This window comes from Dasypus novemcinctus, chromosome 8 (genome assembly GCF_030445035.2).
Source record: "Dasypus novemcinctus isolate mDasNov1 chromosome 8, mDasNov1.1.hap2, whole genome shotgun sequence".
NCBI classification, from domain to species: Eukaryota; Metazoa; Chordata; class Mammalia; order Cingulata; family Dasypodidae; genus Dasypus; species Dasypus novemcinctus.
Genome location: NC_080680.1, coordinates 25618491 through 25623084, shown reverse-complemented (window position 1 = coordinate 25623084; position 4594 = coordinate 25618491). Strand labels below are relative to the sequence as shown.

At 34.6% G+C, this 4594-nt stretch overlaps 1 long non-coding RNA gene across 1 annotated transcript; it reads right to left on the bottom strand.

The window, feature by feature from the left end:
• Window positions 1–521: 521 nt before the first annotated feature.
• Window positions 522–4194, bottom strand: LOC139439488 (uncharacterized). Its single transcript, XR_011649369.1, has 3 exons — window positions 4141–4194; window positions 3872–4048; window positions 522–812 (listed from the first exon to the last, which is right to left on the bottom strand). It is a non-coding gene; the product is annotated as an uncharacterized lncRNA (long non-coding RNA).
• Window positions 4195–4594: the final 400 nt, after the last annotated feature.

Genomic DNA, 4594 nt, shown 5'->3' with positions numbered 1-4594 from the left:
CTACCTTCTCCTTCCTCGAGGCTCCACCTTCACAGGAATCCTCATCTAAGTGTCAGGGAAACCCAGCCTGAGACAGTGTGCAACCACTTCTTTGGCATGAACTACTCTCTGAAGAGATTCAAGTTTGAGAGTGTGTAGGTGCCTGCAGTTTGGGAGAGCACACCGTGTGATGTGTGGGCTACCTGGAAGCTGCTGCAATGCCCTGGCACAAGCCCTAAAAGAACCATCCGCACATTTGACTCGATACACTGCTATCCTTGAGATATTGCTGCCATACATATAAAATCATTGTGCATATAATTATTCATAGAGTTTTTAAAAAGTAAATATGTCATCCAGAATTCCTTGACTTATTTTTCTCTCATAATACATTTAGTGACTGAAGAAAAGTATATTACAGTGTGCCAATTCATAATCCCAGGGAAGAGTTTAAATACACTGCAAACATAGAATACAAACAAGCAAAAAAAAGTCAAGGTTTAAAATGTTACACTTTTTTTTACTTTATCTTTTTTGAGGGGGGGTGTTTGGCATAACAAAAATGCACTGACATGTCGAAATTTTACATTCAATTATTTCTTGATTAGCTCCATCTAAATCAAAAATAATTTACACTTCATTTAAATTGGGACAATTGCGGAGTGTATTTAACTATAGGTTCAAAGTCTTTGTTGATAGAAATTCTATTTTCCTAGAAACATAATCAAGTAAGGACAGAAATATCATGAAATACGTTGACTCTTTTGTAAGTTTCCTTTATTTTGCTCAGAGCAGGAGTGACGATACAGCCATAGAGATGGAGAATCTTCAATCTAAAAACAAAACAAAACACACACAAACACTTGAATTAGTAGATAGAGTTGAACTTAGATTCTAAGGGAATGATAAATGCATGAAAAGTCTTTGAAATAACCTTGACTAGTGTTTTATGTTCCATGAAGGAGAAAAATAGCATCACACTTAAGAGAAAAAAAAAATTTTTTTAAGTTGTGACATATGAGTGTCTAATGATTGAGGAAATAGTGAGAATATGTAAAGTTAAATACAAGCTATATTCCATAGGCTTGGCTGTGAGAGATATTCTAAAGCAGAGGTTGGCAAATCCAATTCACTGGATTTTTTGTAAGGTCCATGAGCTAAAAATGATTTTTACATTTATAAACATTGAAAAGTCCAAAGAATTACTTTGGGATTATGGTGTGAAGATTAGATGAAATTCAAAGTTCAGCATCTGTAAATAAAGTTTTATTGGAACACAATCACACCCATTTGTTTTCACATAACAAGAGCAGAGTTGAGTGGTTGCAACAAGATACCATACACGCAGAACTTAAAATATTTACTTTATGGCTCTTTACAGAAAAAGTTTGCCAACCCCTCATCTAAAGAAAGAAGTAAGAAAGGCATGTTTTACTTGTTCTCATAGCAGCATAAGTTAACTTTGTGCATTGGCAAGGAACCTTCTCATTTTCAAATTGATCCTCTACTCTCAATGGCTCTAAAAATTCTTTAAGCCTAAATAAACCATAAGAATTCAACTTGCAGAGAAAGAAGTAAAGCCATCATCATAAAGGAATGGTGACAGAAGGAAGATTGTGACAAATCTATTAACATTAATTTAACTTTTTTAAAAAATTGCCTCTTACAAAGAATTGCCATGCTGCTAAATTTTAGAAAGCAAAAAGGACTATGGCATTCACTGTGTCTCCCATTGTACCTTACCTGTCAGGGAATTCCCACTTAAATTAGTGTTTAACTGCAATACTCAGCTTGCTTTAGATTCAATTTTCCCTCTTTCTCTAGATGGTTTCTGATCAAACTTTTTTATTATAATTTTTAACTGGTGTGCTGTATGTGTGTAAAAAAAGTCTCAGTGCCTTTTTCAAAGTAGGCAGGAGATAAATTATAAATATAAACAATTATTATATACTAATGTTCATTTTAATTTGGGTAATGTCAGAATAATCATGTCAATATTTCCTTGTTCCTTTTTTTTTTAATTATTTCCTTTTTTTTTTTAAAGATTTATTTATTTATTTCTCACCCCTTCCCCCTACCCCGGTTGTCTGTTCTCTGTGTCTTTTTGCTGCGTCTTCTTTGTCTGCTTCTGTTGTTGTCAGCGGCACGGGAATCTGTGTTTCTTTTTGTTGCATCATCTTGTTGTGTCAGCTCTCCATGTGGGCGGTGCCATTCCTGGGCAGGCTGCACGTTCTTTCATGCTGGGCAGCTCTCCTTATGGGGCGCACTCCTTGCACATGGGGCTCCCCTATGCGGGGGACACCCCTGCGTGGCAGGGCACTCCTTGCATGCATCAGCACTGCACATGGGCCAGCTCCACACGGGTCAAGGAGGCCCGGGGTTTGAACTGTGGACCTCCCATGTGGTAGATGGATGCCCTAACCACTGGGCCAAGTCAGCTTCCCTCCTTGTTCTTAATTTCCTAATTATTTTAGTGCTACTTAGGACAGTCAACTTTCTCCAAAGCTTACATCTGAAGAACAGATAAATCATATTCTAAGCCTATAAATGGATTTCTTCCTAGGGAAGCTATAAATTTTATTCCAAACACTTGAAACTTACTTTTAGCTCCAGGGAATACAATGTGTGCATTTTTAGATCAGAGATATTTATATTCATCCAAAATAATGGAGAAATGTACATTTCTGTGTAGAATGAAAATAGTTCCCAATTCAACAATATGAGATGTTAAATATTAATCTATTTTTGAAAGCTTCAAGAAAAGATTAAAGTTCCTGTTCCCAGAAGTATAAAATGAGACAAACTAGAGCAATCAGAAAGAGAGGCAGACAATTCTAAAACCATTCTTATTCCTCTGGAAAGCATTATATAATTCAGTATTCAAAGGAGGAGATATTCAAATAAGGACCTTTTCACCAATATCCTAGAGTCACAGCTTAACAGAGAGGTAGGACTCTAATTTTTCACTAATGCAACAATTGGAAATACAGAATCAGGATTTCTTATGAGTTTCATGTGTTCCTTAATTTGCAGGTTTTTAATGTTGTAGACAATGGGTGAATAAAATGGAAAGCTAGCTTAAAAAAGGGGGAAAAAAAGGCAAGAGATCACATTTGCACCATACAAAAAGATGGTGGAAGATAGAAATCTTTTCCTATCAACACATTTGTTGAGAATGCCATACCTTTAAGAAAGATGCTTTTAAAATGGTATAGACTTCATTTTTAAATTATTCATTATTATAGTCACATATTATTATCTATATTACTAGTATATCCATGTATTATATTATATTCATATATTCAATATTAAAGTTATGCATTCATGTTTTCTAGTAATAAACAATATCTTAATTATGTTTTAGAGATATTTACAACTGGCACACCAAACTTTCTCACATTGTTTCATTATTTTAAGCCTAAAAAGGCCCAGCACTCCATATAGAAGTACTTGCACTATGAATACCCCACTTCGTGAAACATTTGTTCTGACAAAAAATCAAATTTCACTCAAAAATTTCAGATTTCACAGAGTAGACTAGTACTAATCAAATCAATTCTTGAAATATGGGACCCCCAAAATGGTTTTTCTTCCTTAGCTGATATAATTTTAGTAAATAGTATTCCAAGGACAGAGATCACCCTGACTAAAAGACTTTTCATTTTGTCTTTCAAATATTATTTCTTTGATTTTTTAAAGAATTCCAAAGTAAAAAGAAGCACATTTTCAGCTATTTGAAATGTCATGAAAACTTGACTCAGGCTTAAATAGTTATCAGAAGCTATTTCCTGGGAAATATTTAGTGCTTGCTAGAACTCCATGTCAATAAAATAGAAACAACTATGAAGACTTATAAAGAAATACAATATTTGCATAGCTAACATCGAGTTACCTCTTCCTCTCTTGATGACATTTAAGACTGAAGGAGACACAAGCCGGCAAAACCAAGTTCTCTTACCGTCGACAATTTTGGCAAAGCTTTTGAACCACATCCAGGGAGACATTCTTACAGAAACTGAGTTTCACACATTCCAAAGTAATATGACAATAATTAGCCAATGAACAAACTCTGGAAAAGAGAAAGGGGAAGAAAAAGTTATTAGAATAGACTAGATGTGCTTTTCCAAATAGTTTCCAAATGTATTCAACCCTTAAATTTACCGTGGACCCTGCCTTTACACCAGCCCCCAGCCTTCTTCACTCCCCCCGCCTTCCTCCCTTTCTGATGCAAAGGGAAATTCCTAAAACAAATACTCGACAGTGGACACACCTAACAATATTGCCAGTCTACAAACATCAAATAAAACCTAAAGATGTCCAAAGCAAAAGTCTAAAGATGTCAGAATTTCATTGTGAGATTCTGAGAGAAATGATAAGCTTTGATGAATCAAGATAATTATCAGTGTTGCAATTTTGATGCATATTTACTAATAATGAAGGAAAGGAACTATCTTTTTAAAATATATTGTGGTAACAGATCTATATCATGAAATTTGCCATTTTAACCTTTTTTTTTTCCAGCTGCTATTTCTGGCTATTCTTGCACAATTATTTATTTATTAAGCAGCTTTACTGAGATAAATTCACATACCATATGATCTATCCAAACTATATA